Source organism: Pinus tabuliformis, chromosome X, assembly GCF_031772625.1.
Source record: "Pinus tabuliformis cultivar Carrire ecotype Pingquan chromosome X, CPIR1, whole genome shotgun sequence".
Classification (NCBI taxonomy): Eukaryota; Viridiplantae; Streptophyta; class Pinopsida; order Pinales; family Pinaceae; genus Pinus; species Pinus tabuliformis.
In genome coordinates this window covers 1,751,027,227-1,751,052,661 of record NC_142308.1, presented here as the reverse complement: position 1 = coordinate 1,751,052,661, position 25,435 = coordinate 1,751,027,227, and the positions used below count along the sequence as shown (strand labels likewise).

Below are 25,435 nucleotides of genomic sequence, written 5' to 3'. Positions count from 1 at the left end.
GGATTTCTCCTCCGAAATTTGCGCATGTCCTGTTGTGTTGTGTGTCTCTGACAGAGTTGGGACTTGTCCCTTTCGACTCGAGGCTCACTTCCACCTCTCTCTCTCTGTAGTGAAAGGACCTTGACACAAGTAACACTAGCACTCACCAGGCACGCGAACCTCACTGTTCTTAGACAAAGTAGACCACTCTCACGTGATAACAAACAAGAGCCAAGGCATATATTTAAGATAATGGCAACTCGATCATTGTACCGGATGGGACTCCTACACAAAACGGTGTGAGATATAGTTGGGACTTCATACCAGAGAGATACCCCGATGTTGGCAGGTCCAACACCTCAACATTTTGGCTCTAGAAGGAGGGCTAGATGACAAGCTGAGTCCTTACCACCTATTTTGAATCTCTGCATACTTATCATGCCTAACTACAAAGTTTCTCTTCTAGAGTGTATGTCTTATGGAAACGACTTGGAAGTCTCAGAAGAGCTATGGGATAACTTGTCACGTAAAACATACAATGGTGGCGGCCAAGTAGCCTTGGTCAGACACGTGGATGGCGTTGTAGGCTCCTGTGAAATACATGAAATCTTTGAAGATTACATGACCTGCGCGTTGTTTGCATACATGCTTCCAGGGCACCCAATGCATTGGTGTGCCACGCTACTCGAAAAATCTATCTGGTTGTAGAGATAGACCATGCTTTCAATCATTTTGACCGTAAAGCACTTAACAAAGAAATTATGAAATTACAAAAGCACGTGACAAATCTTCCATTTTAAAGAAAACATATAGGCGTTGTCTACTTTTATGGAGGCAAAAGAAACTTCTTAGAATTTGGTTATTTTTTCTTAGGAGTGTTTGAATCTTGTTTTTATGTTGGAAATGGATTCAGCCTTAATCTTGTTCTTATGGTGAAAATAGGTTCAGCCCCATCAAAAACTTATGAGATACCCAAAATTTTGAAACTTGACAGATTTCTCAAAATTTCTGCCAAATTTATCAAAATCTCACGAAATTCTATTATTTTTACCCATTACACTAAGCTAAACATATAAATTAAAGCGAAACATATGAGTTAGACCTGCTCTCTTATGAGTTATACCTGAGTTCTCTCTCTTATGTTAATTTTTTTGTTGGTATATATACTTAGGCATTTTAGGTAGCTCTCTCTTACTTTTTTTCATTGCATACAGATAAACTAGTTGCCAGCCCATGACATGGCCAACGAGAACAAAAATCGCTGTTGCAACTGCTCAAGAACTTGTTTATATGCACGAAGAATCTGAGGAACGCATTGTGCATAGAGACATCAAAGCAAGCAACATTTTGCTTGACAAAGACTTCAATTCCAAGATTGCAGATTTCGGCTTGGCTAAAATCTTTGATAACGATGAAACTCACATTACCACCCGTGTAGCAGGAAAACTGTAAGTGCCCTTTATGTATATTCATTCTATCCAAAGCTTCACACGTATTGTAAGTATTAATCCATGTTACTTTGACATTTCTTGCAACCAGAGGGATGGTGGATTTTGGAATAATCTTGAAATTTGACTAATAAAAGTGAAATCTTACTTTTATCGTGTACATCAAATTTAATAAAGATAGGACTTATTATCATCCTGAAATCTGGAATAAAGATAAGATTATTAATAAAAAATAGTACATATATCTTAGGATATATAATTCATAAGTCTCTGGAAACTATAAAACTTTACATCAAAATATCTCAAGTAATCTCTTTGAGATTGAAATCCTTTGTCGCATAAAATTGATTTGTTCAAAATTGTACTATTAACTTCAATAAAAACCTTTGATATTCCTCATTCTGTGGCATAAAAACAGTTTCATTCCCGTGACTGTGTGAAGCACAAAAAAAAATCTTTTCACTTTTCATTTTTGTCTGAGTAGTTGATAGTGCCTGCATTGGTTATGACGTTCTCATCAAAAGAGGAAAAATAAAACTTATCTGTTTTCTTTGTTATGTTTTTTCTTATAGAAATCCTTAGTTTTTTTTTTTTAATAGATATGTTTAAATTTTACCTGCTAAAAAATCTTTACCAAAATTTTAATGCGATTCATCCAATTAATTGATACTGGAAAATTGAAATCATATCCCTTCACTCAATCTATTATGCCCCTTCCCATCTCCATAAATCTGTATATAATTCCTAATCATTTAACCGCAATCAATACTCCCCGCAACGCAATAATTTCAGCGATATTTCTTTTCAGATGAGTTTACTTCATATTTTTCTTAAAAAAGGTTTTTCATTTGCTTCGTTTTGAAGTGGCTATCTATGTCCAGAATATGCTTTGAGAGGCCAGCTTAGAGAAAAAGCTGACATCTTCAGTTTCGGCATTGTGGTATTAGAAATAGTGAGTGGAAGAACTAACACAATACCTTCTGGACTGGGTCAGTACAATATTCTACTCTATTTCTTGACTTCAAGATTTGATTGTTTCTCAGCTTTTTAACAAGTTTAAGCCTGTTACAGGCTTACCACTTCTTGAAGAGAATAGGATCCTTGATCTTGTAGATCCTGCATTGGAAAATGACCATGATGCAAAAGAGGCTGAAAGACTTGTTCACGCTGCTATTCTGTGCACAAGAGTCCAGCGCTCAAGACGCCCATCAATGAGTCATCTGCTCTCTATTATACTCAGAGAAGTTCCAATCCCAAATATCTTCCGACTTATCCCATTGACCTCATTTCTGTCTCATTTTGAAATATTCTTAAAATTAGTAATTGAATTAAAGATAACTCTAACGAGAGAGATTCGGATTACAGAATAACGGAAATACAGGTAAGATGGTGTTTTGCCACCGAAATTTTGAGAGTGTTTAGTTTTTGATAAGAAAGAAAGAAAGAAAGAAATTATTTGTTTGCTTCTTCATCTCCTTGATGTATTCGGCCCTTTTTCTGTGAAGCTTCACAATAAATGCTTTTAGCGTCTTGACAAACCCCTCGCTAAATAAATTATCCCAATAGATAGCTGCGAGCATATCTGCATAACTTTTCCTGTTGTCTTTGAAGGTCTCACATTCTAAAATGAAACGTTTTTCTGTTTCCACTTTTCCGGAAGAACAAAAAATGCATACCCTTTCCTCTCACACTTCTTTTTGGCATTTTCACAACGGAGTTGATGAGAATTAGTCCTTCACTGAGCAATAAGAATTTTGGCCCTTGAAGAGATATTGGCCTCTATGTATGCTTTTGGTTTATGATTATGAGTGGGATTAAACACTTCAATATAGTAATTTTTTTTTCTTCCTAGCTCCTTATCCCAAGTATGTTTGTAAAACTTTTCCATAACAAAAACTTTTATCTCTTTGTTGTTTATGGGACATGCGTTCAAGCAAATACCCCATTTATTAAATCATTTGTCATTTTGCTGCATCCAAGTTTTTTTTGCTCTTGCACAATCTATCTTTAAAGACAATCTTAGGCCATCTACCCTCTTCCATTTGCTCAATTTTTTTTAAATACCTTACGACTCGCACCATAGCAATTGCTTCATTAGGAGCAGTCCCTGTTTCACTTAACAAGATATCATAAGGAACTGCACTTTTAATCTTACATTCAAACGCTTCTGAATTTTCTCAATTTGTCTCCACTGCATGTCGGAGTAACTCCTAGTCCACAGTTCACCACCATAGAGAATCACCAAAATCACTATAAGCCCAAAAAGAGTTTGAGTGGTCTTCCAGTCCCGTAACTCTACCTCTCTGCACCTATTTTGAAAAGCATAAAATGCTTTCCAACCCCCCAAAGTTTTTTTCTTTCTACAACCATTCCAGATTAGATTTTTGTTGAAGTCAATTCCGAGTACTTGTAATCCGCAACTTCTTCCAGAATGTTGCCTTCAAAGTAGAACTTATGCTTGTTATGTTTTATTTTCTTAGAGAAGACCACTACTTTTGTTTTGTTGACATTGACTTGCATCCCCACACTTCTACAAAAATGCTCAAGGGATAGTATGATCTAAAAATGGGGCTCTTAGGCTTCTTGTCTAACTTACAAGAACCTCTGCCACTTCCAAAGCTTTAAATTTTCCCAAGTCTTATTGATTAACCAATGCAGAATTCACTGTGTGCTTGAAAATATGGGTGTATGCTGATGTTTGTTTTAAAATGATCATATGCTTTAAAATTTTCTATTTGTGCCGATATGTAAATGTGCTTGAACTGATATATAAATCCATATAACAGTAAATAATGCAGCAATAAAAACACACACATAAGACAACAAATTAATTAGGAGTTCACCCACAATTCTTGGGCTACGTCTCCATGAGCTCTAGTCAACTCGACTAGGCTCTCTGAGATTATGGGAACAATCTTTTTACAAGTTCTCTGGCTCAACTCCATTGGTTACATCGAACACTATGGGTTGCGGCACCATCTTATCTCTGGCTCTTGAAGCTTTCGGCCTTCTTGCTCTAGCTTCAGCTCTTAGGCTCTCGGCTCTTGGGCTCTGGCTTCTCGGCTTTGTCTCGGCCTTTTGGCTCTCTGCAATTTACAACTCTCTGGCTTTCCACTTGAATTCCAAGTGACTCCCTTGGCTACATGTGCTTCAGCTTTTGCTTACTGCGCTGCTTGTTTTTGTTGCTGCCTTTTTACGCTACTCTCTCTCTCTCTGCTCTCTCGGCCCTCTGCTACTACTACTTTCAACATTCAGCAACAAACAACAACTCGGCCACTGTCAACAACTCAGCAGCCATCAATCACGTCTCTGTCATTCTGTGGCTGTTTAATCCAAATCGGTGTTGTTGGTTCATCTTCCCTCTCGGGCTGTCTGTCTTCCAGCCATAGTCCGTTCAAATCCCGTCTTTGAGCATTAGCCATCATTGCTAAAGGCCCTCAGGGATGAATGCCACCTTTTCCAAAACGGAAGGAGCCATCAGTGCTTGAAATTCTTCAGAAACAGTCGTTTTGTGTTTTCACAGAGAACGTTGTAAAACATGGGAAAAACTTGCCAAAACACAGTCTTTCAGACTTCAAAAGTCCTTGAATCCTGCCTTATATTTCTATTAGGTCCGCCTGGGAGTCGCTATCGCATATCGCAATTGGCCTGCCCCTTTGTATTTCGCAATACATTAAAACTGCGAAAATACATATAAAACATGGAAAAACCCCACTTGTCGAACTTGAAATATTATACAGAGGCATTTTGGAACCCTTTCAGGTCCGTAATATCGCATCGGACTTAACTCCTTTGTATTTCGTTTAATCAACGAAACATGCGAAATACATTAAAAATGGCATTTGGCGGATCTCAAATCTTATGAGATAACGCCTATTTTTCAATTGGGTCCGGCTATCACATCGGGCATTTATGTATATAACATATGGCCGCTCCCTGTAATGCTCCGATTGCGATCCGCCGATTTCGGCGATCGCACCATCGCATCGCTCGGGGTCCCGCCTCTGCCTTGTGGTATCGCCGATTGCGATCCGTCGATATCGGCAATCGACACATCACTCGGCCCGATCCCATTGCATACCTGCCTCTGATCTGACCCGCCAATCACTGCCGATTGCGATTTCTGATCGGATCTGGACAGTTGATTGGCCAGATCCGACAGCCCCTGTGCAACCACTGTTCAAGTCTACGATAGCCTTGTTTTCATGGTTTTCTTCATGTTTTTAAGGCCCGATAGTGTAATTCGATATTTCCATAACTCCTCTTTTTGCGATGGTTTTGCCCTTTTGGGAGATTTGGAAGACTTAGAAGGTTTTTAGACCCATTATTCAAGGGATTTTGCCTCTTTTTCCTTTGAGAAAGAGCAGCTTCATTTTATGATAGCTTCTGTATCTGAAGTCCATTTTTTCCCGTTCAAATTGTAGTAGATTCAGAATGATATGATCTCCGCAATGGGGCTAGTTTCAGGAACTTCCTTGGACTTTCATTTTTCCTCGGTGAGGAATACTTAGACTTAGGAGTCTATCCAAAATCCATTTTGGATCATGCCTCCCCACTAAAAGAACTTTTGGTCTCCAAAACACTGATATATTGATCCGAACAGTAAATGAGAGTGATTCACCCTCTTTTTTCAGCCTCCCTACACTTGCCTTTGCGTAGTGCCTCTGAACCAAAGTTTCTGACCACTTCCCTTTTTATATGGGTTAGTCTTCCTGCTTGCCTTCCTGCAGAACTCCTGCTGAAATGGTCATAGAAGGTAGTTTGAACTTTTCCCAAATCGACATTACATGCATGTTTACAACAAAGCAACCAAACCTTCAAGTCAATCACACACACATGTTCCGAAAACAAGGAAGACATCAACATCCCTATGTTCATGCACATCATCTCATGCATGCATTTCATCCTTCAACTTTTGCTTAAGCACACTGTACTTTCGAAGCTGAAATGAAATATAATGTTGCAATAACAAAGTGAGTCTCCTAGCCCCAAGGGTTAGCTCAGTTGGTCAAAATCATTGCCTCACCATCGGGAGATCACAGGGTCCATTCTCCCTGAAGCCCTTGGGGTCAGGCCTTGCTAGTAGGTCACGGGGTGTCAGCCCAAATTTTTCTGTGGACGTAGCGCCACCCATTGACCAGGGTGTCCGTGAACCATTCTAAAAAAAAAAAAAAACAAAGTGAGTCTCCTACCCAACCTTTTTCCATTCACCTTCTTGGTAGAAACCTGCAACTTGCATTCAATTACCATAGAAATGCAAATAGATGCATTATATCAATAGGCATGCAACTTTTAATTAGATAAGAACTCTAACCATTTCTTACCAATCCATTTCAAAGGTCCTTCCGTTGTTTGTATATCAGCATCAATATGTGAATCATCTTGAGACACATCATTCATGGAATCTTCATTTCCATTTCTGTCATCTTCTCTTTCCATCTTCTTCTTTAGCTTTTGTGGAAGCATTGCTGGATTCAAAGTCCAACATTTTTCAGCAAAATTCCTTTGCTTATGACAGTAAGTGCAACACATGTGCATCCTCTTGATAGCATGATTTGCCTTGTCCAATGGACCTTTGGCTTTCTGCTTCTTTTCCTTCAAAAGCTTCCTGTATGTGGCCATTTTATTCCGACATCTGGAAACATGATGGTTATCCAAACCACAAAAGGAACAAGCAACTCTTTTCCCATATCTTTGTGGAAATTTCATGCTTTGCAAAATCAGAAGGAAAATGTTTAGAACCAGATTTATACCTGCCTCTTTCACCTTTATTGCCTTCATGAGGAGGTGGAGCAAATGAAGAAGTGGCTCCCTTTGGAACACCATCAATCTCTTCAAGGCTTTCAGAGTTTCCACAACTCTCTGGTTCAAGGGTGTGCTTTTGAACACCTGCATCCTGCAAATGATGTTTCAAGCCATTGCATTCCTCCTGAACACAATCTTCACACTCTTGAGATAGAGGGCCTGCAATGAAACCCCTTCTTGGAACGGTTTCAATGGCCTTTATGGCAGCTTTGGAACTCTCTCCATAAGACTGTCCATAGCCAAGACCCAAATACTTAGGTGTTTCCTCAACCATTATTGGTTCAACAATACCTTGCGCATGCTTTCCCAAGCCCTTTCCTTCATAGCCCATCTTGGACATTAGCTTGGAACCTATGCTTGTAGTATGTTTTTCAAAAGAATCAATACAAGCATTCTCAAAATAATTTGAAGACAAACTGGAATGGCTTACCTATTCTTCAAGCTGATACTTGATTAAGGCTTCTTGGGCAACAAAGAGCCGTGACTCCAACTCATGCATCCTTTTTAGGTTCATATTTGCAATATGAAGTTGCCTCTCCATTTCCTGCAATTTGTCTGTAAGCATCTGCTTCTCTTCATTCATAGAATTCAACTGCTCTCTAAGTATACTGCTCTTCCTTCCATCCTCATACATTTCTCTCACCATATCCATCATGATGAACAAGTCTTGCTTCATGTCTCCATCAAAGAGTCTTGCGATGGAGAAGGAATTCGTGGATACACTTGAGGAATTTGTCATTATGTCAATGAACAAAGAACTTCAAATAAAATTAACAAAGAGATTATTTAAGCAACCTTTTGCAACCAACCTCTTGTGCTTCAAGGATTGCCTTAAGGTCCTTTGGGATAGAAGAATGCCTTCAGCCCTTCTTCCTTCTTGTCCTTCCTTGACCGAGCTATCAATACCTTTCCCTTCACCTCTGCAAACTCTGCGAATAGTCAGTGCACAAACAAGCATATAATCAATTTGTGATTCAATCCTTGATTTCCCAAACACCTTTCAGACAAGCAATCTCTGCTCTATCAATCAAGCATTCTGATATAACCTTCTTAAAGGTGTGGTTAATCAACCTAAAGCTCTGATACCATGTGATCTGAAAATGGAGCTCTTATGCTTCTTGTCTAACTTACAAGAACCTCTCCCACTTCCAAAGCTTTAAATTTTCCCAAGTCTTATTGATTAACCAATGTGGAATTCAATGTGTGCTTGAAAATATGGATGTATGCTGATGTTTGTTTTAAATTGATTATATGCTTTAAAATCTGCTATTTGTACTGATATGTAAATGTGCTTGAACTGATATATAAATCCATATAACAGTAAATAATGCAGCAGTAAAAACACACATAAGACAACAAATTAATTAGGAGTTCACCCACAACTCTTGGGCTACGTCTCCGTGAGCTCTAGTCAACTCGACTAGGCTCTCTGGGATTATGGCAGCAATCTTTTTACAAGCTCTCTGGCTCAACTCCATTGGTTACACTAAACACTATGGGTTTTGGCACCATCTTATCCCTGGCTCTTGAAGCTCTCGGCCTTCTTGCTCTGGCTCCGGCTCTCAGGCTCTCGGCTCTTGGGCTCTGGCTTCTCGGCTCTGTCTCGGCCTTTTGGCTCTCTACAATTTATAGCTCTCTCGCTTTCCACTTGAATTCCAAGTGACTCCCTTGGCTGCATGCGCTTAAGCTTTTGCTTACTGCGCTGCTTGTTTTTTCTGCTGCCTTTTTGCGCTGCTCTCTCTCTCTCTCTCTGCTCTCTCCGACCTCTGTTACTACTACTTTCAACATTCAGCAACAAACAACAACTCAGCCACCGTCAACAACTCAACAGCCATCAATCATGTCTTTGTCATTCTGTGGCTGTTTAATCCAAATCGACACTGTTGGTTCATCTTCCCTCTCGGGTTGTCTATCTTCCAGCCACAGTCCGCTCAAATCCCGTCTCTGAGCGTTAGCCATCATTGCTAAACGCCCTCAGGGATGAATGCCACCTATTCCAAAACGGAAGGAGCCACCGACACTTGAAATTCTTCAGAAACAGTCGTTCTGTGTTTTCACAGAGAACGCTGTAAAACCTGAGAAAAATTTCCAAAACACAGTCTTTCGGACTTCAAAAGTCCTTGACTCCCGCCTTATATTTCTATCGGGTCTGCCTGGGAGTCGCTATCGCATATCGCAATTGGCCTGCCCCTTTGTATTTCGCAATACATTAAAAGTGCGAAAATACGTATACAACATGGAAAAACCCCGCTTGTCAGACTTGAAATATTATACAGAGGCATTTCGGAACCCTTTCGGGTCCGTAATATCGCATTGGGCTTAACTCCTTTGCATTTCGTTTAATCAACGAAACATGCGAAATACATTAAAAATGCATTTTGCGGATCTCAAATCTTATGAGATAGCACCTATTTTTCCATCGGGTCTAGCTATCGCATTGGGCATTTATATATATAGCATATGGCCACTCCTCTGTAATGCTCTGATTGCGATCTGCGAATTTCGGCTATCGCACCATCGCAGCGCTCGGGGTCCCAGCTCTGCCTTGTGGTATCGCTGATTGCGATCTGCCGATATTGGCGATTGGCACATCGCTCGGCCCGATCCCATTGCATACCTACCTTCGATCCGACCCGCCGATCACCGTCGATTGCAATTTCCGATCGAATCTGGACCGTTGATCAGCCAGATCTGACGGCCCCTGTGCAACCACTGTTCAAGCCTTCAATTGTTTTCATGGTTTTCTTCATGTTTTTAAGGCTCGATAATGTAATCCGATATTTCCATAACTCCTCATTTTGCAATGGTTTTTCCCTTTTGGGAGATTTGGAAGACTTAGAGGGTTTTTAGACCCATTATTCAAGGGATTTTGCCTCTTTTTCCTTTAAGAAAGGGCAACTTCATTTTATGATAGCTTTTGTATCTGAAGTCCATTTTTTCCCATTCAAATTGCAGTAGATACAGAATGATATGATCTCTGCAATGGAGCTAGTTCCAGGAACTTCCTTAGACTTTCACTTTTCCTCAGTGAGGAATACTTATTTTAGGAGTCTATCCAAAATCTATTTTGGATCATAGTAAGTGCTCTTGCAAACCAAGAGCCGATTTAGCAATCAAAATAAGGTCATCTGAATACAAAAGAAGCCTTGTAACAAACTTTCACAAATAGATACCATCACCCCCTTGGGAATTTAACCACTCCTCAAGCTTGTCGATATATAAACCAAAAAAGGTAGGAGACAGTGGGCAACCTTGCTTGACCCCGATATCACTTCTAAAATTTTCAGAAATGCTTGCTGAAGTTCTAATTTTGACTTTCACCTCTTCATACAGCGTATGCATAATTGCTCTCAAATTCTTAGGAACCCGAAGTTCCTCCATTATTTGCCAAAGTTTATCCCTAGGAACTGAGTCGAACACTTTTCTGAAATCAACAAAGCAACAAAAGACTTCTTCCTTTTTCTCCCAAACTTTTTCAATGATGTGCCTTAAAGTTATGCAATGATCAATTGTGGAATGTTGAGGTCTAAAACCTGCTTGCCCTTTAGCACGCTTATCTCTTTCTTTTGTCCACTTGCTAATTTTGTTTTCTAGCATATTTCCAAATAGCTTTGCAAACAAAGGGTTTATCATGATGGTCCTATAGTTGGAGGGATTATTGACGTCACCACTTTTGAAAAGAGGTATTACTAGACTAGTTGTCCAATCGGTGGGGAGCCCTTGTTGTATGATGTTGTTGAAGATTTTTGTAATGTAAGGTGCAAGAATCTTTGAGCCCCACTTTAGATATTCTGCTTGGAGTTCTGCTAAGTCTTTTGCTTTTCCAACACCCAACTTCTTGATACCCATGTCTACCTCTTGTACTGTAAAGATTTCAGTATCAGTGTTGACCAAGGGGGGAAGGGTCAACCTTGGGAACCTGCTCATAGAGTTGTCTTGCATAGTCAAAGCATTTAGATGCTGTAATATTATTTCCAATTTGTATCTTTTTCAGTTGGAGCTCCTTCTAAAATAATTTGGGATTATTTTTCCCAAGGAAGATTAATTCTTGCCTCCTTGAAACCATGAAATCAACATTTTTCTTGCTTAATAACTGCTTGTAAGATTTGAGTTTAATGTTATCTTTGTTTGACTCTTTCCACATTCTCCTTGCCTTTTTGCATTCCTCGTCAAACCAAGCATTAACCGGAAAGCAATTTGTTTCAAACTTCTTAATTTTTTTTCTTTTGCACTTTGCAAGTGTGCATTGAATTAAATGTGTTAATTCATGACTATGAAGGCTGTGAATTGTAATTTTCTCATTCTCAAAGAACCTCTCTAGCGTCATTTTCAAGGTATTACAATTTTCTGGGGTCAAAAGAATTCTGCCCTGTGGGAGATTTTGTTGGACATGTTGAATTTTTGACTCTAATTGTTTCTTTCCAATCCAAGAGAAACATAAATAAATTGGCTTGTGATTTGATTTCAAATCCCACAGTTGATCTCCAACCAAAACTTCTTCCATTTTCTCACACAAACCATGCGAGCAAATTACATAACCGACCACACTTACTCCATTGTAAGTATTGCAAGTGAAATTACCGTACTTTGCCCATCTAGTGAATGACTAAATCAAAGGCCCTACATAGAGTAAACAATTATTCACTAAAGAGATTGCAGCCCTTGTCCTCTGAAATTATTTTCCATTGATGATTATTTTCTTTTGTAAGCCAAATAGGGTCACAATCATCTTTACAACAATGAATGCTAGCTTGCTCACTTGCAGTCCTAGCATTGAAATCACCCACTATAAGGACTTCACCTAGCTGCGAATATGTTGCAATATCCGCTTTTAAAGCTGCAAATGGGTCTTTGTGGTCAAGCCCTCTACCTTTGTAGATTTTTGAAACCTGTGGCGCAAAATAGCATGCTGCAATTCTGATGTGGTTTCCATTTTTTGATATTTTAAACCAAATGAATTGCTTATTTGAGTCTTTTTTTTCTAATTGAATGAGATGACCTTCTTTCTCCCTTACTAAAACCATGATACCCCCGTGCCCTTTGCCATTCCCTGCTGCCTTGTTCCACACTGACATCTTCCAATATCCTTCAAACAAAGGTGTTTTGCACCTTTCATGCTCATGTATTTCTATGAGGCAAATTACGTCTCTATTTTCCGCAATAGGCCCTAACCCACGTCCTTGTCTCTATGGGTAACCTTTGCAGTTCCAACAAACTAATCTTAAGGAAACCTGGGTATGACTTGATTGCTATTTATTTTGATATGTAAGACTCACATTTGAGTCTTTGTCCCTGTTTTCCATACCGACCTTGCTTTCTGATTTCTTGTTGAAGAGTTTGTTGCCTCTTCTTTATTACCATCTTGCTGCTTTGTTCTAGAAGGAGGTCCAAATTGTGCTATCACAGCTTTGCCTTTATAAATCCATGCTTTCTTTCCTTCATCTCTTGCTGTCCTAACCTTTAAAATTTCCTCCCTTCTTTCCTTCTGTTGTTTTACAGTTAAATCTTCTTCTAGAAAAAACAAGAACCCCTCAAGAGATGTTTCTTTCTTAGAATGATATATTTATCACGCAAGCTAGTCATAATGACTTTTATGGGTCTGGCTCTCTCCCCGTTAAACTTACCCACCCTCCATGTTTGGCATATTTGTCCTTGCCATAGCAACTTGTATTTCAAGAAGTCTCTTGCAAGGTCAAGAGTACATTCATTTTTCCCATAGTCTTTCACTCCTTTAATAATTATGTTTGCTGCCCTATTTTGTATTTCCTTGCCTTCACTATCTTGCATGTTGTCAACCTGAATATTTGTTTCTCCTTCCTTATTAGCAGAATTGATAATCGCTTGAGCCCAAGTTTTGGAAACTTTGGTGGAATCTCCTTTTGTTTCTTCTCTTGAATTCTCTTCGTGGTTGTTTATTTAGGCAATCTTTTTCCATTTATCCTGGGATGATTTCACATTCACCGCCTTTGTACTTTCCACTACACATTTCTTTATGTTTTACACATCTGCCTTCATGCGTTGCCATTTGTCTTCCCTATCAGGAGAGATCCCTGTAGCAATGCCACTTGTTCTTTTAAAATTTTATTGCTTTCTGCTAATGCTTTGTTCTCAGCAGTTATTATATGAATTTTATGATCTCTTTCCTGCCCTTCAGCTTCTAAAACCTCCAACCTTTGTTTTGCATTTAACAATTCTTTCACATAAAGATCAGATGACCAGGTGAGAGGTGTGGATGTGGGACTATATAAGACAGAATCATCAATGAATTTTCCTTTGGACTTCTTGTTGCCACATGCTTGTGGAGGAGACTTGTTTAAGTGCTTTTTGCGAAGAGCTCGATTACCTTTCTTCTTAGACCATTTCTTCCTTGTTTGATCCCATTTTAGACGAGTTATTCTTTGTTTTAAAATGCCTCGATATTGTTTGGCATTGACCCAAACCCGCTTCCCAGCTTTGGCGGATGAAGCAATTTTCACTTGTCCTAAATCATTTGTCTCCACATGTTCTGAAATTTTTGGTTCCTTTATCATATTTGAATGCAATTGCTACTGCTTGCTTGTTGCTCGATACTTCTTCTGCATAAAAACTCCCTGCTCTCACACTGCTCGCTGCTCTCACTACTACCCACACTGCTCACACTGCTCTGCTCATACTATTGACACTGCTCACCACGTTTCTCTGCTCATAAATGCCTTGAAAATTTCAACTGACATATAATCACTGTGTATAGCGCTTCGCCTAGAAAAACCCTCGTATTGTGTTTTCCCATCAATCCATCTTGCGCCGCACTTCCAACCACGCTGAAGATAGCGGATCACTGGAATGCTGTCATTGTGTATCCCCTGTCTGCATAATTACTTCTACTGCCTCTAATTAAAATCTATTGCCTCTACTGTAGCAGGTTGGACAGTGATTAGTAACAGACCCCTAGTAAATAGTGAAAACCTTTGAAAGTCCTCTGAAAAATCCGTTGAAAGTCCTTTCAAATTTCGCAGAATTACAATGGCTGACCGGCTGAATCCCTCGATATAAAACACCAAAAAATACTCACAGGATACAATCAGATTAAATGCCGCGAAATAACCTCAGATTCCTCGCTCGTCGGCCCGCACCCCGCGAAAATTGTGAAAATAACAGTAAATTGGAGGAAATTTGAAGGCAAAACAGCGTGATTTGTCTGTGATGGATTAATGTGTCCAGTACTCACCGGAAATGGCGATGGATTAAAAGGGGCAAAGCCCAAATTTGCAACACCTGGAAACTTGATCCGGTATCACCAAGTTGCTGCTCGCCCAATTTCCTTAATCCTTTGCGCAATCACACAATTCAAAACCCACGATTTCTTCAATCAGTGCCCAAGCTATCCAACGAGAGCCGACGATGGACTGTGAAATTGTACTAAAACACATACGTAGCTTCCCTTGCCATCTCTGGAGACGGAACAAATGAATTCTCAAAATTCAATTCAGTTTAACGCTTCACTTGGAATCCGTGACAAGCCAGTGCAATGATGTGAAACTCAGTGATAGATGCACATATGTATGAGGATATGGACAATTTTTTTTAAAGAGCTATATGATCATTTTAAAAAATGGAAATGGAAATTGAAATTGAATATTTAGAGTGTGATTGGGACTCTTGATGAATTAATTTTTGATTGAGATTGATAAAGTATCAGTGTCTTATCGTTTTATTATTAATATCATATATTTTTTTTTTTTTTTTACATGGTTTTTTCTATATATATAATATATATATTATTTTTTTATTTTTTTTATTTTTTAAAAGTATATATAAAAGTTGATGTGATATTTTGAAAATAGTTATCTTTATGTATATGAAAGTGACTATAGTCTCTTTATAATATGAATTGTATCTTAGACCTATGAAGGTAGTAACTTTTTAGTTGTAAGATGAGGCTCAATAATTTATTTTAATTTATTTCTTATTCTTTATTTAAGTGTCTAAACTTATATGGGAATTCAAATTCTTGTCTCTCACCCATGTAGTTGGCAATTTTATGGAGTGGGATGTGGAACCCACTCATGAACCTATGTAGGTGGTCTTTATGGTTTGCTTATTGGCTTCACCAACACCTGTGCTTCAAATTATACATGATAGTGTGAGGTATTTTGATATTGGGTGGCTATTGACCTTTCAACACCCCCTTGGTTCATTTGCTTTGATTTTAAAATGGTGGAATTTCAAGAAAACAAGAAATAGGGTCATGCATGTGTCATTATTGGTTAGAGAAAAGTAAGCTTTGTTAGCATTGATGCTCATCATTGGCTTTTTGAACCTAATCTCAAGTGGAAAAATGACTCATTTGAACTATGGTTCACATGAACCATCTTTCATAAAGCCATTGTGCAATTATACCACCAGTCTACCATAAGTTAGATAATATTTTTTTAGGTATAACTCCTTTGACTCAACCATGGATTGTCTAAATCATGTTGAGGGCACATCTACTCTTTCTTATCATTGCCTATTTGGTTCTCTTTTCCTTGGAAAGCCAAAGGGTTTCACATGGCCCAAATCCATTACATCCTTAATGTCTCCAACCTCTAAAGCCTAGGTTGTTTGACCTACATTTATATGGTGTCAAACTTGGTGCCCCAACAATAGAAGGATTCTAGTTGGATCATGTTATGTAGCCAAATCACAAAATAAAATAAAAGATAGATCAATGACTTGAAAATAAGCCTCTTCAAGGGGGCAACCCCCTTTACATCACATAGATGAACAATTCTTGGATGATACAAATGACAATACCTCCATGGTATATATATACAAGTCTAAAGGGTCACAATATAATCAAGCCCTCCATAACAATAATAATGTAAGATCACAACAATAAAAATAGTGGGCTTCTATGGGGCACAATAATAACAATATTGTGGCTACGTGGGGCACAACAATAACAATATAACATGCCCCTCTCCTTAAAAAAAGTGTTGTCCTTAATGCTTGAGTAGTTCTCGATGCTTCTATATAAAAGACTCATCCTCCCATGTGGAATCTTCAGTGGGTTAGTTCTTCCACTTAATGAGATACTCTGAAATTGATGAATTTTGTAGCTATCAAGTTTTTATTTTTGTGATAAAAAGTCCCATTCGATGACATGTTTATTAACCTAAAATTCTCTTTTTTGTGAGGCAGTGGCCCTTCCTTTACTTGCACCACTTGTTTTTATTTTCGAAGGTCATGTACAAGATCAAATCTACAAGCTTAAAAGCTCTTGGCGAAGACTATTTCCTCATTTTAAATGAAATAACTCCCAAATACCGTATAATGTTTTGGGGACCATTTTATTTAAACATGACTTCATATAAAACAAATTTAAACTTTAAAAAAAAAAATCTTTACCGACCTTTATATATTCCCCATCCTTTATATTACAAATTTGAGCCCATATGCACATAAGTGAAAGTCCATAACAGTCTTTTATTAATTAGTTACCTCCATTCCTTAAATGAAATTTGAGGGGTCCACACCAAGAGTCAGGGGTCGACCTCTCCCTATTATTCCTTTCATTCAAACTCCAACCGAATTTTGGCCGACTCCGGACCCACAAGCGTCCTCGTAAATTCTTTAGTGAATCCAACCCAAGTTAGGGTTAGAACCTATAGAGAGGTCGGGGGTCAGCCTTATATTGGGATGCAAATTTAAACTTTGCCGAAGGTCTGACTTCCTCCTTTATGGAGCTCTTCGTTAATACATAATCATGAAAATTCTGGAAAATAAAAGACGTACCTTCTCAACACTCTTTGACAAGGGCTGTAGAGAAATTTCTGAGAATAATTTTAACCCTTATCAGCTTCTCTGCCATGCAATACTTGACTATATTCGATCCCTTTTTCAAAGTCAACCTTAAACCTTAAAGTATAAAACAATGGTCGTTTGAGTTTATACTGGAATCTGGTGGCAATGGTGTCACCTGAATTCACAAAATTACTTCGTATCGTATTGCCTTAACTATAGTCATTTTGTCATTCATCAAACATTCACCTTCGAGCCATGAAATCTGGTGTTTCATGGATTAATTGATAGTAGTCATCGTGGACTTGGATCTCTCATCTGAGCACTCTATCCACCCAAAGTGGTCGAACACACCGACATTATCCTAACTCATGGTCTTTCTCTCGTGAAAGCATATCGTGGAGGACTTAATTGATCTCGTCAAATGCCACAACTAAACCCAATGGAATTTTCAACTCGTAGAGTTCAACTTATAGAGGGTCTATGTGGAGAACAAATGTATAGAACAAGAAATCACTGATTTCATTTCTTAAAACAAATATATACAATGAGTCTGACGAACCTCTTTTCCGAATCCCTTATTGAGAACAATGCTTAGAAAAATATCTTCATAGACAAAGAGGGTTTTGGAAAACTGTCCAACACTTTAATACTAACTCATAGCTAATCTAACACATGTTATTATGACATAAGTCCATATGGGAAAAACATCTGAATTGCTAAATGTTCTAAAACTAAGACACTTGGCCTTACAATAAATTCTCCTAATTTATAATTTATACAAAACACCAAGACAAAATTTCATTTTCTAAAATCTACGTGGCTCCATTAAACTCTAAACAAATGGTTCTCCTAGGGTGATGCTCCTGCATCAGACTCCTAGGTGGAAAAAGTTTGAACTCTTGGTCAAATGTTTGCAAAGCCCTCCAAGATCCCAAATAAAATGTTGGTGTTTCTCACATATCTGGTCATGTTGCTGCGCCAACCCTGACTTCATCTTGCCAGTATCCCAAACTTGTCCCTGAAATGTGCCACTTTCTTTCTTGAGACAATCTTATGCAATCAGCGTATTGTTGGCTTCCCTCTTCCTTCCTCGATCCCAAATTCTACTTTGCAGTTGATTTACCTCTGCCATATTGATGTATTCTTTTCTAGTAAGCCACATGTTGGAACTGATCACGCTTCCCTTGCCATTGTACCATACCTCAGTGACTCCCTTTAACAACATCAATAGTTCCTCAACCTTCATATACAGTCTGCCTTCTTGTTGATACATGTTGCTTCTCCTTCGCTGGTTTAAATTATTGTTACAAATTGTCCTCTTGAACATCTCCCAAGACTATAGGATTTTATTCTCCATCTCACTACATCCTTCACCATAGAATAACCCCCTACATATTGAATGCACTTATAACAAAAAATTTCATCCTCCTTGTTGCCTTCAACAAAATACACCATGGAAAACAAGTGGCTCCTTCAAAAAATAAAATTCTTCCCCATATTTCTTGTTTACAAATGAAATAAATCGTCACAACATAGACTTGTCTCAAGCTCCTTCCTATTTTATTTTCTTGAAAGCATTTTTTGTCCTTCCCTTGCTTCTTTAAGTATTCATGCAACAACCTGCTTTCTACACAAACCTTTTGAGGCTTTAAGCACCTCAACTCCCTTCAATCCATTTTTCCCATAGTCTTTTTCTTTGGGGTCAGTGATTAAGTTCATTCCCTAGTTGGTTGGGTTCTCTTCTCCTTGGAAAAAAATCAATTGCTTCTTTCTTTCTTCAATGACCTGCTCAATTTTAACTTCTGATGAAAACTTTTTCTTGCATACTGCAACCTCACATTCTCTGCAGGCTATGTCTTCCTTAATAATGTTTTATGCAGAAAGTGAAAGAGTATTCTCCCACTTCTCTTCTTTCATATCCACAGTACATGGTTTCCATTTCAAATCCTTTGTTGGCATTATCAAAGGTTGTCTGTTGTTATTTCTAGAATTATAAATTTTGGTCATATTTGCACATACAATAGTCATGTTACATAAAACATTTTCTATCTCTTGACTTTTTGCTACAAATGTATGGGTCTTTTCCTCAATGTGAAAAAGAGTTCCTCCTTGAACATTTTCACCATCTCTTGCAACTTCCTGGATGACACTCTTGTCATTGTTCCACAAAATCACGGCTTACTCTACATAAGCCTCCTCATTCATGTTTGAGTTACTTCTCCTTGAGGTACTCCTATGTACTTTGCTTCATAACTATCTTTATATTTAAGCCTTTTCATCTCTTTGATTTCATGAGATAGTGGCGTCTCCTCCTATTTATCAACAAACTCTTAGTCATCTTCTTGTCCTTGGGTTCCTTTGGAGTTAATTGGATCAACAAAAACACATCGTGATGCATTTTTCTCACCAAATATTCCTCCATTTTCTTCATACTAAACCAATCCATAATTTTACAAAGCATGCAACTTCCTCTCTTTTCCCAAGTTCCATTTGTCTTCAACTTGTGATATACATTCTTCAAAAATGATCCAAAGAACACGTAATAAGATAAGACATAACCAATCGATTATACCTCTGAGGTTACTCTTCCTCTCACTAACTTGGAGTGTGTTAGTCTAAGCTTTTCCATGGTCTTCATCCATACTATCTTCATGAGATAGTTCTGCATCTCCATCATCTGTGACAATTCCTTGATGTTGTCTACCTTTTGAAACAACTTTCTCTTGTTCTTCCTTGTTAGTATATCTTAGTTCCTCTTGAGGTTCTATATTCTCCACAATCCTTAGCACTTGTTCAACTCCATGGTGCTTTGTACCCACAATTTCAAACTCATGCAAAAAGTTAGCTAGAAATATATTTATTTCTTTCTCATCCTCATCTGATGTTGTTGGCATTCTTTCCTTGTGTTGAACTAAGCACATCATCATTTCATCATCCACATCATCCTCTCCTAGGATTTATGCTTGTTCTGGTTCACAAAAGCTAACTTCCACTCCCCCATACTTAGCAAATCCACAACAAATCTGAGTTCTCCTTCCACTAATGAAGCATTCATGTTGTTCTTTAGCCTCATTTTCAATATAGGCCACTTCATTTTTTTCCTCCTTTCCAATATCCAACCATCTCTATGGGCTTCTTGGAGCAAGCTTATCTTTTTATTCTCCCTTTGGACAACCTGTCCATGCCTTCGATCTCTCAGAGCCTTCAATAACCACTCAACTTCCTTGCATGTAAGGCCTACATCCACACATAATTTATTAGCTTAAAAAACACAATGTTTTATGGCCTCGTTTTTTTTCAAAAACACTTCCTATTGTATTGTACTATTTTCACAACCCATGATACTTTCTGCCAATCTCCTCTCTTTGTCTTTAAAAAATGGTTTGCAGAAAAGGACTGGTCCTTCCATAGGCTCAACTGCTTTGAGATTTTCCTCTTCTATTTGGGCTTCTACCAATGGCATCATCCTCTATTTCCCTAGCTGTCTAGATTTTGGGGATTTCCTCTTAAAATTATTATGTTTAAGAAACAAATTTAACCTCCACATCAGGTTTTGTCTCTGACCTTCTTCTCTTTTTTTGTAGCAGTTGCATTAGCACATCAAGTTGTGCATTCAACTCAGTCATCTCCTTTTCAAATTCCCCCTAAATTAGTTTCTTTGTTCCATTTCTCTTGTCATCCTTCACCCTTTTTCTAGGGATTTTACTCAACCCTTCAACCTGACCAACAATGGTCACCTTCTTCCTTCTCTTCTTATTCTCATCCATGTTCATCGTGAGTTGCAACCTAAACTTGTAACAATCCTCACCTCACTTTTTACTCGAACACCTCATCTCCTCTTGGCTATTGGTTTCCCTCTTGGTTCCCTCCTTTGGAACCTCTTGAGCACTTCTTGCTCTTTTTTTACTATTTCTCCTATGCTCACCTTATAAGAAAGTCTCTTGTTCTCTTATCCTTAAGGACTTCCTCTGCCCCCCTCTTCTTCCAACCTCAAATGGAATATTTCTCTCTGTGTACAACTTATCTACTGCAAGGGTTTTCTTCTACCACAGTCTTTGAGAACACAACTAGTTCTCTCCTCAATTTATATCATCTCCTTTTTGTGAGAAAATATTCTCATGCTCACCTTACTTTGCACAACATCTCTAGTTGCATATACTACTACCTGCACTCACAAATTCTTTAGGCAAACATAAAACATAAAACTAGTTGCACTTGCCTAGTTCTCCTCCTCTGAGACTCCAATATCTCAGTTCTGCCACTTCTACCTCTGGATGGTATTATTCTATCTATTTCCAACTCCTAATGGAATCTCTTTTTCTACTTTATGCAATTCTCTATTAGAATTTATTTTGTCGCTAATATCTCCTACCCATTTAAGAATATATTATTCTCTGGTATGCTTTGCCTCTTGTTGAAGGAAATGTAACTAGGCTAGGTATTCATAAATGTAATTTTGATATTTGAAAAGAGAAATTATTTTTATATTATTTGTCAATGAGTTTCTTGCTCATTGAAAATAGGTCAAGCACATTTTAAAGTGCCTCTAGAAAGCCAAGTCAAAATGTAATTATGATGAGACCCTTTGAGGGCATGTTACGTCATGTATGTCAATGTACAAGGTCATGGGAACACCTCCAAGTCAAGTCAAATCCTCTCCTAGCCTCAACGAAGTCTCCAAGAAGCTGCATAACGAATAGAAGATGAATTATGATGAAATTATCAAGTCAGCCTAATGAATAGTCAAGTCAACTTGAAAAGGAGGGACATGCCTCTATTTATAGAGGTTGTCCACTCCTCATACAACATATCATTGAGTTTTGAAATCAGTGAAGAATCATAACTGATAAAAGGTGGAAAGTAGACAAGTTTGAGGAGCCTCTAGTGCAGCAAAGGAGAAGTCAAAGCTGAAGTCAAAGGGACTGTTTTTAGGGTGAAAAATAGTCACACATGCGAGGAACATAGTCACCTCAATGGTCACAACAATAGTAATATACCAGTCTCAAATCCATCATTGTTTTGGCTTCTAAATAGGCTTACTATGCCTCCTATCCAAGTGAAGAGAGAAGGAACTCAAGCGAAGTTAGAAGGAGCCATATATCTACAACTAGGACCCTCACACGTGCGAATATTAAGGCTACAATGTTGTCACTCAACCTACTACCATACATCAAAAGGAACTCAGATGATCTAGAGAAGAAGTGAGTATCTTTAGGTGAAGGATATCACTAAGTAAAAGTATCTCTCCTAGCATATCTACTTAATATAAAAGGAAGAATAAAGTGCTAGAAGAAGGACAAAGTGTCAGAAGACAAAGGTCCATATGCTGGAAGTTATAGTGCAGAAAGAGGAAACATTTGACTTATGCTTGAAGGATATCCTAGTCAAGGGTCTAGAGTTTGGTAGTTGTTCAAATAAGAAGCTTCAATAAGAGAAAACTTACCGAGGGTTTTCCTTTCAAGAGTGGAGAGGTTTTGTCCCTGGCAGAGAGCCAAAATTTGTGTTCTTGTTATTTTGTTTTGGTAACAGTTTGACGAAACACACACACTAATAAGAAGAAGAAGTTAAATTGTCAAAGTGCATCACAAACTATTATCAAGTAACTAAGAATCACTTTACACTACTTTGCCTTAGATTATTCAACATGGTATCAGAGCTAAGGTGAAACATCAAGGAAAGGGAAACTCAAGAACACTCATCAAGGAGAATCATCTACAAAGTTGAAGCATCAAGCCTAGAAGTCTCAATCACTTCAAGGACAAGAAAGGTATACAATCCATCAATCATCAAGGAGGTCTACAAAGCTAGAAGAAGAGCCTTACATAAAGGCACCTACAAAGAAGAGCAGATTGAAGCAAGACCTACATCAAGCTACAAGTCTTGAAGAAAATCTCATCATCAAGCAAGTCCACTTGGAAAAGGAAACTTGAAGAACATCAAGATCTAGGGAAGACAAGCCATCAAGTCTTCAAGGAGGAAGCAAATATATTACATATAAAAATATATCAAGTAAGTACACGTCCCCTTCTGAATATACATCAATGTCTTTTTGCAAGGAAAGCAATAAATTGGTAGGTACCAATAACTTTCTTGCATGGAGGAAGAGGACTGATCTACTTCTCAAGGAGAATGGACTCCTAGAACATGTCAAAGGGAATATCACTATCCCTGCTAAGGAACAGACTCAAGCCTTAGCCAAGTACAATAAGGGTGAGACAAGAGCTCAAAGGATTTTGATAGAATCAATCAAAGACTCTCTCATTCCCTATGTCTCCAAATTTGAGACATCGAAAGAAATTTATGATAAGCTAGTAGAGCTATTCTCGGTATCCATAACCAGAAAAGTAATATCTCTAAGGAATGAATTGTGCAGGATGAAGATAACAAAGGAAGGAAAATCTCCCTACTTCATGAAAATGTATGGAATGAGAGATCAACTTCAATAGCTTGGGGAAGTCATGTCTGATAGAGAGATGACAACTGTAATACTCAATGCTCCACCTAAGGAGTGGAGAAATTTCACATCAAGCATATATGCCAAGAAGGAAGCAACCACTCTCAGTGAAATGTGGTCTCTATGTAAGACAAAGGAATCCATACTTAAGGCAAAATAAGATGTGGGATCAAAGGAGTAAGAATTTTCTACCATGGTCAAAAGAAAGGGTAAATTTGGCAAGTTTGGTCCACGAAGAACAAACAACAAAGAAATGTCCAAAATAAAATGTTTTTGATTCCAAGAATATGGACACTACAAAAGGAATTGTCCTAAGCTTAAAAAGGACAACAACAACAAAATAAAGAGGGAAGAAGCTCACAAAACTCAAGAGATGAAAGAAGAAGGAAAGAAGAAAAAGAAGGAAGATCCTCTGGATCTCTACTATGACTAGGTCAAACTCCTTACTTCTAGACTTATTTCAAAGTTTCAAGTAGTATAGGAGCATGTAGAAATAGAATAATAATGCATGGCTAGAACCATCCTCTACAATCTAGAAACAAGGTAGAGTTGTAGATGCTCATGAAGATGTAGCATTTATAATAAGAACAAATCATGCATGGGTGAAAATATCTTCTAGAATATAGGAGCATGGAAGATATAGCTGAAGATATTCATATAGAAGAGGCATAGCTAGTATAGGACCTTATCCATGTGCTATGGTGGCTACAATCACCGTCCAAAACTTTTCCTTAGCTTCATTTTAGAGCCTCCCTACCAACCTTTCATAGTAGCATGCCTTGCTTCGTCAGGTACACAAGCTTCAATGATTTTCTTGCAGATAGACAACCTGTCCATCAAAGCTTGTTGCACTCCCCTCACAGGTTGTTCTCTCGGACTTGGTCTAGAAGCAGGTTGAGAAGCTCTCTCAAAAATTTGTGCAATTCTGTAGGGAAACTAGCCTTCCCTCCATAAATTGTGCAATTATGCCTGACAGCCTGCTAGACCCCAGAATTGCGCAATTTCGCCAGTCAGGTTTCATCTATAAAATTACGTAATTCCTGGGCTGAGCAATCCTACTAGGAAGAATTGCGCAATTTTGCCAGTCAGGTTTCATCTATAAAATTGCGCAATTCTTCCTAGTAGGGTTGCTCAGCCCAGGAATTGCGCAATTTGGGGCAGCAGTCAACTACTCTACCTATAAATTGTGCAAATATCTTAAGCAGCCAATCCATCTCCCTTCCAGAAATGTGCATTTTCTCCTAGCAATTGAGCAGGCTCATGCATGTGCAGTTGGGTTGACCAAATCCACCTGGGACCAAGAAAAGCTGACTTTCATGCATGGGTTGCTTCTCCTAACAATGCATGCAAAGGCATCCCTTGTTTCAGGGATCTATATTTAGTAGTCAAAGGTTACATGCAAGGATCATTTCAGAAACATCCCACCAAGTGTAGATTTTTCTCGTTTTGAGGCATGTGTGTCGCAACCTCGATTTGATCAAAACTCATGAACCAGACACTGCAGAGCTCATTCCTCACATCAACCTTTCAGCGCTGAAATCCCACATTACATCTAGGAGTCGTCGACACATTCAGCTCAGTTGTTTTTGGGTAAGCCCACTTTCCATGTCTTGTGTTGCATTTCTGGCGCTTTTCGTGTTTTGCTTCGTATGAATGTTGTCTGCTTGATTTCAATGAGCGCTTGCTATTGTTTTGATATGTACTAGCTTGTACTAGCACCGTTTCATTTTTTGTTAACATCTCACTGTTGTCGCATGCATGAAATTGTTTTTCATGAACGGTTGCCGATTCGGCAACTCGTCTCACCCACATGCATGTTGTTTCGGTTTTTTAATATGTCATTCATCATTTGCATGCATGATAATTCACTTATGCTTACACTCAGTATCGCCATGCATTCACATTCACAGTTGCTTTCAGTTTCCCATCGTGATTCTAGGAAACCTTGGTCTGGACTCTGCCTCACCAAGACAATATTGTGCAA

At 38.4% G+C, this 25,435-nt stretch overlaps 1 pseudogene; it reads left to right on the top strand.

Moving 5' to 3' along the window:
* The first annotated feature begins 1,212 nt into the window (after positions 1 to 1,212).
* LOC149146796 (cold-responsive protein kinase 1 pseudogene) lies at positions 1,213 to 2,797 on the top strand (annotated as a pseudogene).
* Positions 2,798 to 25,435: the final 22,638 nt, after the last annotated feature.